The sequence below is a fragment of the Heloderma suspectum genome, chromosome 7, assembly GCF_057233095.1.
Source record: "Heloderma suspectum isolate Gila_16-S chromosome 7, 16-S_ref, whole genome shotgun sequence".
Taxonomy (NCBI): domain Eukaryota; kingdom Metazoa; phylum Chordata; class Lepidosauria; order Squamata; family Helodermatidae; genus Heloderma; species Heloderma suspectum.
Genome location: NC_139464.1, coordinates 70855299 through 70870946, shown reverse-complemented (window position 1 = coordinate 70870946; position 15648 = coordinate 70855299).

Sequence of the window (15648 nt, the reverse complement as noted above, 5' to 3'; positions counted from 1 at the left end):
AGAAATGGAGTAGCACTCATAGAAAACAAAAGGGTGGGAAAAGCAGTACTGGGGTACAATCTTAAAAACGATAGAATGATCTCAGTACGAATCCAAGGCAAACCATTCAACATCACAGTAATTCAAGTCTATGCCCCAACCACTGAGGCCGAAGAAGCTGAGATTGATCGGTTCTATGAAGACCTCCAACACCTTCTAGAACTAACACCAAAAAAAGATGTCCTCTTCATCATAGGGGATTGGAATGCTAAAGTAGGAAGTCAAGAAATCACCGGGATAACAGGCAGGCATGGCCTTGGTGTACAACATGAAGCAGGACAAAAGCTAATAGAGTTTTGCCAAGAGAACACGCTGATCACAGCAAACACTCTTTTCCAACAGCACAAGAGGCGACTCTACACATGGACATCACCAGATGGTCAATATCGAAATCAGATTGATTATGTCCTTTGCAGGCAAAGATGGAGAAGCTCCATACAGTCAGTAAAAACAAGACCTGGAGCTGACTGTGGCTCAGATCATGAGCTGCTTCTTGCAAAATTTCGGCTGAAATTGAAGAACGTCGGGAAAACCACTAAACCGTTCAGGTATGACCTAAATCATATCCCTGATGAATATACAGTGGAGGTGAGGAATAGATTTCAGGGATTAGACCTGATAGACAGAGTGCCTGAGGAACTATGGACGGAGGTCCGTAACATTGTTCAGGAGGCAGCAACTCAATCCATCCCAAAGAAAAAGAAATGCAAGAAAGCCAAGTGGCTGTCTGAGGAGGCTTTACAAGTAGCTGAGGAAAGAAGGGAAGCGAAAAGCAAGGGAGAAAGGGGAAGATATATCCAACTGAATGCAGAGTTCCAGAGAATAGCAAGGAGAGACAAGAAGGCCTTCTTAAATGAACAATGCAAGGAAATCGAGGAAAACAACAGAATGGGAAAGACTAGAGATCTCTTCAAGAAAATTGGAGATCTCAAGGGAACGTTTTGTGCAAAGACGGGCATGATAAAGGACAAAGAAGGCAGGGACCTCACAGAAGCAGATGAGATTAAGAAGAGGTGGAAAGAATACACAGAAGAACTATACAGGAAAGATCTTAATGTCCTTGATAGCCATGATAGTAATGTCCTTGATAGCCATGATACTGCGGTCACTGAACTTGAGCCGGACATCCTAGAGAGTGAAGTCAAGTGGGCCTTAGAAGCATTAGTAACAACAAAGCTAGCGGAGATGACAGTATTCCAGCTGAGCTATTTAAAATCCTAAAAGATGATGCTGTTAAAGTGCTGCACTCAATATGCCAACAAATTTGGAACACTCAGCAATGGCCGCAAGACTGGAAAAGGTCAGTTTACATTCCAATTCCAAAGAAGGGCAACGCCAAAGAGTGTTCAAACTACCGCACAATTGCGCTCATTTCACATGCCAGCAAGGTGATGCTCAAAATCCTACAAGCTAGGCTTCAGCAGTATGCGAACCGAGAACTACCGGAAGTACAAGCTGGGTTTCGAAGAGGCAGAGGAACTAGAGATCAAATCGCCAACATTCACTGGATCATGGAGAAAGCAAGAGAATTCCAGAAAAATTTCTATTTCTGCTTCATTGACTACGCTAAAGCCTTTGATTGTGTGGATCACAACAAACTGTGGCAAATTCTTAAAGTGATGGGAGTACCAGACCACCTTACTTGTCTCCTGAGAAACCTGTACGAGGGTCAAGAAACAACAGTAAGAACCGGTCATGGAACAACTGAGTGGTTCAAAATTGGGAAAGGAGTACGACAAGGCTGCATATTGTCACCCTGCTTATTTAACTTATATGCAGAGTACATCATGAGAAATGCCAGGTTGGATGAATCACAGGTCGGAATTAAGATTGCCGGGAGAATTATCAACAACCTCCGATATGCAGACGATACCACCCTAATGGCAGAAAGTGAAGAGGATCTCAAGAGCCTCTTGTTGAGGGTGAAAGAGGAGAGTGCAAAAGCTGGTTTGAAACTCAACATTAAAAAAACTAAGATCATGGCATCTGGCCCTATCACTTCCTGGCATATAGAAGGGGAAGAAATGGAAGCAGTGACAGATTTTACTTTCTTGGGCTCCAAGATCACCGCAGACGGTGACTGTAGCCATGAAATTAAAAGACGCTTGCTCCTTGGGAGGAAAGCTATGGCCAACCTAGACAGCATAGTAAGAAGCAGAGACATCACCTTGCCGACAAAGGTCCGTCTAATCAAAGCTATGGTTTTCCCAGTAGTAATGTATGGCTGTGAGAGCTGGACTATAAGGAAGGCTGAGCACCGAAGAATTGATGCTTTCGAATTGTGGTGCTGGAGAAGACTCTTACGAGTCCCCTGGACTGCAAGGAGGTCAAATCAGTCCATCCTAAAGGAAATCAACCCTGACTGCTCATTGGAAGGACAGATACTGAAGCTGAAGCTCAAATATTTTGGCCACCTAATGCGAAGAGAAAACTCTCTGGAAAAGACCCTGATGCTGGGAAAGACTGAAGGCAAAAGGAGAAGGGGACGGCAGAGGATGAGATGGCTAGATAGCATCACCAATGCAATGAATATGAACTTGAGCACACTCCGGGAGAGAGCGCAGAACAGGAAGGCCTGGCGTGCTATGGTCCATGGGGTCACGAAGAGTCGGACATGACTGAACGACTGAACAACAACAAGGCATGCCACCACTATGTTGCTGTCAACATATCCTTGAATATATCAAAATACGCACCATGTACAATAAAGGTATATTTTATTTTAAGGTCTGTTTCTTATTCGGGAATATCACAGCCTTGAAGAACATAAAACACCATTCTTTCAGACCCTACAGCTTATTAATGTTCAAGGGGGTGTTTCCACCAGCGATTTACTCTGAGTCGGCTGCATGTTGAGGTCATTAGGGATACATGACATCGTGGCCATCAAGCAGCCACCCTGGAGCTTATCAGGGAAAAATCGATTTCCTAAGACTGCTTAAAGTCCGATTCTTTTCCTCAAGTCGGGTGCGCCCTGATATAGTTGTTGTATGCCCCAACCCCCGCATTTAGCTTGGGTATGCTAGCCCTGTCCAGGGGTGTGCCTTTCACTGTGACCCCAGTCAAGGGGTGTTTCCTCCTACTGTGCTGAATGAGGCTTGCCCTCTGAATGCAAACAGATATAACAGAGAAGCCCCTCAGTTGACATGGTGCATTTTAAAGCCCAGTTCCTTAAGTGCAATTAAGCATGATCTGGAGGTTCCAACTCATTGCCTTAAGAAGGCTTCACAGCTTCACTATAGATATCCTGCAGGTTACAATGGGGGGTGGTTTCTGTCTTTGTGTTTACTGCTGTCTTTCCTAGAACAAACCCATTAGTGTCTCTTCAGAAGGAGATTGTGGTCCATTGTGGTCAATGAGGTCCTGCAGGTTAAAATGGGGTCTTGTTTCTGTCTTTGTTTTCTCCCCTCTTTCTCAGCACAAACGTATGTCTGTCTACTCAAAAGTAACTCCCCTTGTGCTCAATGAGGCTTGCTCCTGAAATGCAGGGGCATCTGGACTTTCAGGGGACAGGAGAAAGGAGAGGGAGAGGGGAGAAGCCTCTCTTATTGGTTGAGCAGCCCCTGCCAGTCAGATGACATTCACTCCAACCCCCACCCCCACCAGGAAGTATGTTCTGTGAAGCAATTTTTATTGGTCCAGAGAATCTGCTCATGGAACCCTGCTCACAGCAAAGCCAATTCCTTTAAAAAAAAATCTAGTACTCCTCCATTAGCTTCTCCTTCCATTGTTGTGGAAACATGGCCCAAGGCAGGGCCATCTTTGGAGGATTTGTCACTCCCATGAATATCCTAAACCGCATGACATTTGGCTTTCTCCTCTTCCAATTGTTTGTTGTTTATTCGATCAGTCGCTTCTGACTCTTCGTGACCCCATGGACCAGCCCACGCCAGAGCCTCCTGTCGGCCGTCGCCACCCCCAGCTCCCCCAAGGTCGAGTCTCTCACCTCCAGAATATCATCCATCTTGCCCTTGGTCGGCCCTCTTCCTTTTGCCTTCCACTTTCCCTAGCATCAGCATCTTCTCCAGGGTATCCTGTCTTCTCATAATGTGGCCAAAGTATTTCAGTTTTGCCTTTAATATCATTCCCTCAAGTGAGCAGTCTGGCTTTATTTCCTGGAGGATGGACTGGTTTGATCTTCTTGCAGTCCAGGGCACTCTCAGAATTTTCCTCCAGCACCACAGTTCAAAAGCATCTCTCTTCCTTCGCTCAGCCTTCCTTATGGTCCAGCTCTCGCAGCCATAGGTTACTAGGGGGAATACCACTGCTTTAACTATGCGGACCTTTGTTGTCAGTGTGATGTCTCTGCTCTTCACTATTTTATCAAGATTTGTCATTGCTGTCCTCCCAAGAAGTAAACGTCTTCTGATTTCCTGGCTGCAGTCAGCATCTGCAGTAATCTTTGCGCCTAGAAAGACAAAGTCTGTCACTGCCTCCACGTTTTCTCCCTCTATTTGCCAGTTATCAGTCAAGCTGGTTGCCATAATCTTGGTTTTTTTGAGGTTGAACTGCAACCCAGCTTTTGCACTTTCTTCTTTCACCTTCGGCATGAGGTTCCTCAGCTCCTCCTCGCTTTCAGCCATCAAAGTGGCATCATCTGCATATCGGAGATTGTTAATGTTTCTCCCAGCAATTTTAACTCCAGCCTTGGCTTCATCAAGCCCAGCACGTTGCATGATGTGTTCTGCGTACAGGTTGAATAGGTAGGGTGAGAGTATACAGCCCTGTCATACTCCTTTCCCAATCTTAAACCAGTCTGTTGTTCCGTTGTCTGTTCTTACCATTGCCACTTGGTCGTTATACAGAGTCCACAGGAGGCAGACAAGATGACTTGGTATCCCCATACCACCAAGAACTTGCCACAATTTGTTATGATCCACACAATCAAAAGCTTTAGAATAGTCAATAAAACAGAAATAGATGTTTTTCTGAAACTCCCTGGCTGTCTTCATTATCCAGCGGATATTGGCAATTTGGTCTCTAGTTCCTCTGCCTTTTCTAAACCCAGCTTGTACATCTGGCAATTCTCGTTCCATGAATTGCTGGAGTCTACCTTGCAAGATCTTGAGCATTACCTTACTAGCATGTGAAATAAGTGCCACTGTTCAATAGTTTGAACATTCTTTAGTGTTTCTCTTTTTTGATATGGGGATACAAGTTGATTTTTTCCAATCTGCTGGCCATTCTTGTGTTTTCCAAATTTCCTGGCATATGGCATGCATCACCTTGACAGCATCATCTTGCAAGATTTTAAACAGTTCAGCTGGGATACCGTCATCTCCTGCTGCCTTGTTATTAGCAATGCTTCTTAAGGCCCATTCAACATCACTCTTCAGGATGTCTGGCTCTAGCTCACTGATCACACTGTCAAATCTATCCCCGATATTATTATCCTTCCTATACAGATCTTCCCTATATTCTTGCCACCTTTTCTTGATCTCTTCTCCTTCTGTTAGGTCCCTGCCATCTTTGTTTTTGATCATACCCATTTTGCCTGGAATTTACCTCTGATGTTTCTAATTTTCTGGAAGAGGTCTCTTGTCCCTCCTATTCTATTATCTTCTTCCGCTTCCACGCATTGCTGGTTTAAAAATAATTCCTCATCTCTTCTGGCTAACCTCTGGAATTTTGCATTTAATTGGGCATATCTCCCCCTATCACTGTTGCCTTTTCCTTTCCTTCTTTCTTGGGCTGCTTCCAGTGTCTCAGCAGACAGCCATCTTGCCTTCTTGGTTTTCTTTTTCTTTGGGACGTTTTTTGTTGCCGCCTCCTGAACAATGTTGCGAACTTCTGTCCATAGTTCTTCGGGGAGCCTATCTACTACATCGAGTCCCTTAAATCTATTCTTCACCTCTACTGCATATTCATTAGGAATATTAGTGAGCTCATATCTAACTGATCTGTGGGTCTTCCCTATTCTCTTTAGCCTGATTCTAAATTGTGCAAATAGAAGTTCGTGATCTGAACTACAATCAGATCCAGGTCTTGTTTTTACCAACTGCATAGATTTCCACCACCTTTGGCTACAAAGGATGTAGTCAATCTGATTTTGGTGTCGACCATCTGGTGAAGTCCATGTATAAAGTCGTCTCTTAGGTTGTTGGAAGAGAGTGTTTGTTATGCACAGTGAGTTGTCTTGGCAAAATTCTATCAGCCTATGTCCTGCTTCATTTTGTTCTCCCAGACCATGCTTGCCTGTAATTCCAGGTGTTGTTTGACTACCCACCTTAGCATTCCAGTCTCCTGTAATGAAAATAACATCTTTTTTTGGCGTACTATCCAGTAGGTGCTGCAGATCCTCATAGAACTGATCTACTTCTGCTTCTTCAGCATCTGTGGTTGGGGCGTATATTTGGATCACTGTGATATTAAGTGGCTTACCCTGAATTCGAATTGAGATCATTCTGTCATTTTTTGGATTGTATCCAAGCACTGCTTTAGCCACTTTATTATTAATTATGAAGGCTACTCCATTTCTTCTGTGGTCCTCTTGTCCACAGTAGCAGATCTGGTGGTCATTTGATGTGAAGTGGCCCATTCCAGTCCATTTCAGTTCACTGACACCCAAAATGTCTATATTTAATCTTGACATCTCCCCAGTAACCACATCCAATTTGCCCTGGCTCATCGATCTTACATTCCAGGTTCCTATGGTGTGTTGATCTTTAGAACATCAGATTCGTCTTTCACCACCAGCACCATCGGCCGCTAGCCGTCCTTTCGGCTTTGAGCTAGCTGCGTCATCACATCTGGGGCTAGTTGAACTTATCCTCTGTTCCTCCCCAGTAGCATTTTGACCATCTTCTGACCTGGGAGTCCCACCTTCCAACGGTATACCGACATATCTCTGGTTGTACTGATCCATTTAGTTTTCATGGCAAGAATACTGGGGTGGGTTGCAGTTTCCTTCCCCAGGGATCGTATTTAGTCTGACCTCTCTGCCATGACCTTCCCGTCTTGGGTGTCCCTTCACGGTTTAGCTCATGACGTCATTGAGGTGCTCAAGCTCCAGCACCATGACAAGGTAACGATCTCCTTTGCTGAAGCCTCTTCTAATTACATGGGACATTGGGAGCTCATTCCACTCTCTCAAAAAGAGAGCATCTCTAGCCCCTTGCCTACTAGAGCTATATGGAAACACTTTCAGGCAGGATTCTATGCTTCCTCAGAAAAAAACAGAAGTAACCTTGCACCCAGTTTCTACTGTCCTGAGCAATGGCACTGGAGGCACTGGAGGTGACTGACAATTTCTTTCACCCTTTGAACTTCTATTTTAATTTTACCATATTAAAATGATTTCATAAATAAATTTAAATAAATAAACGTAGGCATGTTATTTTTCTTGTTGTTAGGTTTCTGCTGTTTTGCACTGGGCTTGTGATGCTCCCCCACCCCCCAGCACACATGTCTGGCTATGGGCCTAGTTCACGACAGATTTTTGAAAGTACTATGGCTCCGGAACTGATTGCAGACTGGGCCCCTTCATATAATCCAATTCCACATGGATTCCACCGTCTGGGATTTCAATTTTTTTTAAAAAATCCTTGCACAGTTGGGAAACGGTGCTCTGAATCTATATGTATTGTTTCCTGATTCATGGTTGTTACTAGCCTGCACTCTATTTATTTATTTATTTATTTATTTATTTATTTGCTTCATTTGGTTTTAACTGCATTCCCAACGTCCTGCTCTTCACAAGCTCTCTTTATCTGTGCCAGCCAACCAATAGGTAAAGGCACCTATGCAATCATTTTGTTGCACTAGTTCCTAAAGATTACAAATGAGGGCCATCTGTAGTCCCAAGTATTTGCTGAGATGAAAAGAAGGCTTAATTTAATGCACTCTGGCAGAGTAATAGGAAAACATCAATCAGACAGTGACATGTTAGTTCATAGGCACCAATAGGCTCATGTTTGTGGCTGAGCACATTAAGTGGATCTGCTCCTTTACAGATGAGTCCATCACTTAAGAATATCCATTCAAAACTTATTACTACGAGGCCCTTTTAAGAGCGACTCGGTAAATAATTTGAAAATGTTGGTAAATGGCATGAAGCTAAGCTCTTCCTCAGTTTCCTTTAGGTTTCTTATTAAAATGAACTTCAGGGTTGAAACTGAGGTCATGTAGACAGTAATTTTAGCTGAAACAGATGGAGTTCCAGAGGTTGTTTCTAAAATGATCACTTTTATTGACGGTTTCTGAGATAGAAGGCTATTTCCTATAGTGTGTTATCGGGGGATTATGTGGTAGGCTGTTGGCAAAGGCTGTGCTTTTAGCTAGAGGCAGCCAGTGCTTTCATACTTTCATTGAAAGGTAATTATTTCATATAATTATTTTGTGGTTGTATGGTTATGAATGGATACAGGATGTAGCCTTTAGGTATGCCCAAGGAGAAATCTTTCTGTGAATAATATTTTTCTCAGGTAGTATTGCTGAATGAAGAAGTTTCAGGATATGACTTGTTGGAAAAGACTAAGTCCTTACCCATTTTGAAATATACATTCATCAGCCATTCATAAATGTCTTAATTAATCAGGATTCAGTGCATTCATACAAATCTTAGTTAGTGTGCAACACAAACAGCACTAATCCGGCTCAAGCTCATTGAAATAAACATGGGTTGAGTGCAAACTTTAATCTATTATTAGTTGTTGTGTTTTAGGCTTTAATGTTTGTTGTTAATGGTTTACTAATCACGTAGTGCAAATAAGAGCAAATTTAGCATAAATAGATGTCAGCATGCGAAGCTAGAGAGGCAACATTTTCTCCTTTTTTTTTTATCACCATGAGCCCAGGAAATGTTGTCGATGGACTCCAGCTGCATTCTAATAGTGTTTGTCCATGATGGAAAAACCAGGTCCTTGGCTGTTCTAGATTTATGCTGAACTTTGAACTGGGCCATGCCCAGCAGAGAATCAGAAGGGAAGCCACCTGTGGTGATTAGGATTTTTTTTAGATGCGGTAACTGCTTGCTGAAGATGGTTCTTGAAAGGCCTTTGCAAATGATGGAAGGCAATATAGTTCTGGGATACCTCTTGTTCATGCTAGCAGTTTAAGGAGAACTTCCTGCACCACTGCACATGAGGGTTCATTCTTATGGGGGTTCATAAGAATGAGGGTTCATTCTTATTATTACTGCAGTGGTGTGGTTGCTAAAGGCTGTTGGTATGGGAAATACTCCTCCCATGTCCTAACATTACAAGAGGAGTCTGAGATGGAGTCACGTGCGCCCAGGTCCCACAACATAAGAAATTGCCTATAGTTTGCAAAGTATGAAGATGGCATCTCTAAGGGCAAAAGAGAAATTTCTGGGAGGAGGGGGAGGAATTAAAATTCTGTGCTGATCCATTTCATAGAGCTGGCCCTACCACTAGGCAGAGTGAGGCAGCTGCCTCAGGTAAGTGATGCTGAGGGGACAGGAAGCAGCAGCAAGGTGCTGGAGGACAGAGCTTGTGTGCCACGCAGCCTGCCTGTGCCCCCTAAGTTAGCCTGCTGACTTTTTGTGCAGTGGGGGATGCTATCACATCACAACTGTTGAAGTCAGATTCAGCTACAAGTCTGGTCAGCTTCTGTATGTGGAATGGGGGTGGGGTGCCATCTTGTCCTTTGCCTCAGGCTACAAAATGTTTTGGACTTAACGCTGCCCTTCCATCCAGTTTTTGTACGCCTTGATTAGTCCAGAAGAAGTGCCCACCTTTATTTTCCCAGTCAGTCCAATGAAGACAAGGGTGTGAGTTATGTTCCCCTCCTCCAGTTTTGACTGAATATGGTGTGGGGGATCTCCATATTGCACCTATGGTTCCTTCTAAACCATATATCCTCAGGCCTATGTATGGCATTAAGGTGGAATGAAGCACTTTATTCAACTAAGTAGAATAATTATTTTGGGCTGCTTCAGACTTGACATTTCCCCTACACTGAGAAAAACGCCATGCAGAAAAAAATAGTATAAACATTTATATCCTGTTCTTCTTCCAAGACGTTTGAGGTGATATTCATGGAATTTCCTCAATTCTGCTGTCAGAACAATGAGGTAAATTAGACTGAAGATAATGTCTAGCCCATGGTCACCCAGTAAGTTGAATAAGCTGAGGGGGGATTTGAATCTTGGTCTCCAGTCTATACTATTCACCACATCACATTGGTTCCCGTTGGTTGACTTCAACTTGTGTTTCCCAATCTCAGCAGATCCCAATCCCAGTTTCCCAATCCCTGCAAAATAAACACGACGTACTTCACACACAATGTATACACATCTCCCCTCCCCCAATATGGAGATACAGTACATTGGTGTAAAGAAAACATCATGTATGAAGTATGCTGTCTGTTAATGGAAACTAGTCTCCATTAACAGACTAGTTATGGTTACCATGACAGACCTCTGGCCCGATAAGAAGTTAGGTGACTCTTCTGAATTTGCTTGTAGTGACCTAGGCTAGATCTATAATGCATGTCATATTGATACGATCCCATCATGGTGACACTATATGCCTCTTGTGCTTTGATACCTTGTAGCACACTCACAATGGCATCTTTTGCGGTATTTGGATAATATGGAATAAAAAGTGGGAAATAATGGTAGAAAAGCAATACATGGAATACGTAATGTACCCCAACAGTTATCAGTGCATTTCAATACTGATAAAAATCACTAGTGTAGATCTAGCCATGATGAAAAGATAAAATGCTGAATACAAATACATTAATTTTGATGTGTCTGAAGGAGGTGCACCTCATCTGGAAATTAATATTTCTGAACTCTTGGTGTCTTGGTGAAATTGCCATAACTAAGAACTGCTATTTGATAAAGAGGAACTGTGGAGCTTTACAAGCCTGGGCATGTGATTTTCAACATTAGGAACAAAAACTGTTCCAACTCTGAGACATGAGGGACCAATACAGCTCATTCTGAAGAATGTCCAGAATGTTCTAGCAAAGAAGAAGCCTCTCTAGGTCTTAGTTACTGTTCTGGCCTCAGCACACGTTGGACTGTGTCTATCCAGGCAGCTAAACTTGCATCCAAGCCACACTTCCATGTAAATCAAATCTTCAGCTTTATTGAAAACACAGCTTAAACAGCAAGCAACTAATAAATGCAGAGGAACATTGCTTAACTGTAAGAGGGATGGCAGCTGGCATGGATGAGGCAAAAAGACAATGCCAGGCCAGGTCTTCCAGGCTGCAACTCAGAACTCAGAACTGCAACTCAGTAGCAGAAAACCAAGCCAGAGGAAGGCTTATGTATTGTTTTAATCAATTTTAATTGGTTCTGTATGCCATTTTTTGGTAGAAAGGCAGGGTACAAATAAATACATACATACATACTCTTACTTAAGAATAAAACCTGTTTAAATGGGACTAAAGGTTCTCCCTAGGAACAACCAATCAATGCCAGTGTGGTGTAGTGGATAGAGTGTTGGACTGGGACTCCAGAGACCCAGGATCCAGTCCCCACTTGGCCATGAAGCTCACTGGGTGACTTTGGGCCAGTCGCTGACTCTCAGCTTAACCTACCTCACAGGGTTGTTGTTGTGAGGATAAAATGGGGAGGAGGAGGACTATGGCCGCCTTTACACTAGGCATTTATCATGTGCTTGTGATTAGTCACTCACTGAAGTTTGTGGGTCATTTACCTGATGCTGTCAACCTCCAGGGCACATCCAGCTGATTTTTATCTTTATGCTGCAACACCCCCCCCCCCCCCGGAGATAATCCACTATTTAAACGTAAATATGAAATTTAATTTATATTACATTTAAATGTAAATCCACTTTAATGGATGTGTGTAAATGTGTGTTTCTTCTATTACCACAGCCGGGGAAGAAGCCATTGGGCTAGCAGGAAAATCACAGTTGCCCTTGCCCTTCCTCCTCCAGCAGGTCTGCCTGTTGACCTGGCCTGGGAGGAGAGTTTTCTTGGCTGGGTTAAGAGAGGCTCAAAGTGAGCGCAGAGCTGGCTGGGGAGGAAGAAGACAGCGACCCCCCCATGTAAACAGCTGACAGCAATGAAGCCACACACACAGACACTGCTGCTTTGCAGAGAAAGAGAGAGAGAGACTTGAATCCCCCAGGAGACCCACTGATTCACCGCTTGCTCTCTGCCCCAAGGCTGCAGAGAACTTGCCTGTGTAAAGAATTTCACTTAGAATGCGGAAACAGAAGTCCCGGTAAACTGCAAAATAAAAAGTCTTGTGTGATGAGGCTCGAAGTCAACTGCCTAGGGTTCCTTCCAAGAGTTAAAAAGGCAGGATATAATGTAATTTAATAATAATAATAATAATAATAATAATAATAACAATGCATGATAGCAAATCATAAGGTCTGATCAATTGTTGAGAGATCTATACAGGGAAAGTTAAAGTAGATCTAAATGCAGATACTAGAGAGCAATATGAGTTTTGCCTATTGGGTAGTATAAAAATGTCATAAATAAATATGACAAATAACACATTTGTGTGCAGGTTGAGGTAGTTATGTAGATCTATAGAAAAATATTTCTGGTCTAAGGTGTAATTTGATGACCCATCAAAACATAAATGTTGTTTGCTTGTTTCAAGACAACCTTTTATTATTTCTGGAGATGTTCTGGAAGCTAACCTTAAGTAAGGCTCAGCTTTAATAATGGAAGTAAGTCAAATTGTTTGGGGATAGTCTGAAAGCTAAATGTTAGAAAATAAATAACTTTGATGTGCTATCAAGTTTCCTGCTATGGTTTCTGTCTGTGTTCCTAGGACAAAGTACAGCTAAGGTGATGAAAAGCTACAAATTACACTGAATATAATGAATAAAACTTCTTTACAGTAAAACAGAAATAGAAAGTTCTGTTGGATGTATGAGTAGTACCTACCTTGAGTGTCATTGCTTGGTAGAAAGACGAGGTATAAACCACATTTTAAAAAAAATACTATAAGGGTGCAATCTTATGGCTGCCAGATGGCAGCTAGACAGCCATAGCATTTTTCAGTTTTTGGGAACTGACCTTGGAGCTCGCACTCTGAGGTTGGTTCCTGGAAAACTGCCTCCCTGCCCCCTCCCCTCAGAGGCACCGATCTTCCCTGGGCTTTGTGCTTGGAAGAGCAGCATGGAACAGGGCAAAAGGGGGCATCCCGGGGGCAGGGAGGGGCAGGGTGTGTGGAAGTGCTGGTACGATGCTTCCTATGCGTTGTCTGTTCCCCCACCCCCCGCTCTGAAGTCCCATGGTTAGACAGCTGAAATCGGCTGTCTAGCCATGAATGCAGGGTGGCCAGAGCACAGAGGAGAAGATCCCCTACATGCTCTGCCTGCCCAGCATTGGATAGGCGGTCGCCTTTGAGTTCGGATGCAGCCACCTATCCCAATAGGATTGCTCCCCAAGTCTATCTCAAATAATTACTGCCTGGCACATATGGAAAGACACATGTTAGATTTCCTATTTTGCATCGATCTGAAAACTTATGATCTGAAACTGCTGTGTGTCAAGAACTCACTGTGGTGATGGTGCAAGTATTTGCTCTTGAAGGCTCAGGTCCTAGGTCACCACCAGGGCAATAGCTCAGTTAGGACACTTTGTCCTCTTGAGAAGCATGGAGCCAATGAGATTGCAAAACTATCTGGGGTGATGCCTGCTGATTTTAGGCTGCAATCCTAGTATGTGCACTTACCTGGAAGTAAGTCCCACTGAACTCAATGGCACTTGCTTCTGAGTAGACATGCATAGGTTTGTGCTGTTAGTGTCTGTTCTATCAGTGGCCTAGTTGAACAGTGGAAAATGACCACCGGCTCAGTTGTTTGGAAAGGGCCTTTCTGGCTAAGCAAGTAGAAGTGTTTCTGGTTTATAGTGGTCTAAAGAGGGCAGCATTGAAAGGGAGGTGGAAATAAACCAAGTCAGTGTATCACAGATCATTTCTGAAGAACTATACCAGGGGTAGGCAACCTTTTGGGCCTGTGGGCACATTTGGTAATTTGAGAAACTGTCCTGGACACCTGCACAAAAGAGCTGCCATGAGTAGTGACAAGTAACTTGCCTAAAAGACTGGGTATGAGGCAGAGGTGGAGTCTGAGCCCCAACACAGTAATCAATTCCTCTGAACTCACAGTTTTAATCACGACAGAAACCTATCTCACAGAAGGCAACCCCCCTTTCTCTCCACCCCTCCCTTTGCCAGCCAACTCTGAAGACATTTTTCTTCTCTACTACCACTTCATATGTAAAGTTCAGTTTAGCAAAGATGCTTGTAGTGCTGAAAGGCCTGACAAATCCAGGGTTTGTTCATCTGGTGACTGAATCATCCTACTCCTTCTGACCTAGCCAGCAAAATTACTTGTGTTTGCTCCAGCACAGGAACCTCCTGTCTTATTACGGAGTCCAACTCCAACGTTTAGAGGATCAGTCATCTCCTGTTTGCTTGGATCGGTTTTAATCTGTATTGCCTGCTTGGAATTACCATGGAACACTATACTTGTTCAATGCAAGATATTAAAAATCTCTTTCATTAGTAATGCGTACGCAGTCATTGTGCTGTATTACACAAGAATAGTCACCTTCTCTCCGGAATGAATCTTTTTTCCAATTAATTGTAGTAGGATAGAGGAAGAGAGTGCAGGCAGAAGACAGGCACAGGTATGGGGCCTCAGAGGACAATTTGCATAAGCCCGTCCCCCACCCCACCATGTATTTAACCCAGTCTGAATTCCTCCAGCTGGCAACTGCCTACCCAGTTTTCACCAGCTGTTGTGGATTAGCATTTTAACCACTGGTGTTACCTTTAATGGTAGATAGTTTTTTCCAAGGTGGTAGCATGATATAATCCAGAATAAGCGAAGCAAGCTTACTTTATTGGATTGGCAATTACTGAAGACATGTTGGCATTGCCGTATGACCTCATCTTTATATCGGTTTGTAGAAAGCTACTGTTTCTGCAAAGTTGCTTCTGTCTCTCTCTCTCTCTCTCACTCACACACACACACACACACACACACACGGCTTTCCCCCCTTTCATACACAGGCTCTCAAGAGCAATTCAAGCACCTCCAAGGCGGACTCTTTCTAGTAAGTACCTGTTGCGGCATGTCTTCAAATAAATGAAGGCAGGAAATGTTGGAGAAACCAGCATGCAAGGACTCTGCTATCTGGAAACTGGCAGAAAGATGATCTTTATTAGAGAAAGCCCTGGCCTGTCAAACAAAACAGACACAGTGGGTTTTTTTTTTAATCCTTCTTTATAAATTAGGTGTGTGCGCGCGCGCGTGCATACACACACACACACACACACACACGCACCCTTTCAAATGCTAACTTCATCTGAATCTTCAACTGAAATTAGTCTTTAGTATTTTCCTTTTTTAAAAAATCTTTTTTTATTTTGTTTTTACAAATAAAATAAACACTTTGTTGTTTATTTGGTCAGTCGCTTCTGACTCTTCGTGACTTCATGGACCAGCCCACACCAGAGCTTCCTGTCGGCCGTCGCCACCCCCAGCTCCCCCAAGGTCAAGTCCATCACCTCCAGAATATCATCCATCCACCTTGCCCTTGGTCGGCCCCTCTTCCTTTTGCCTTCCACTTTCCCTAGCATCAGCATCTTCTCCAGGGTATCCTGTCTTCTCATTATGTGGCCAAAGGACTTCAGTT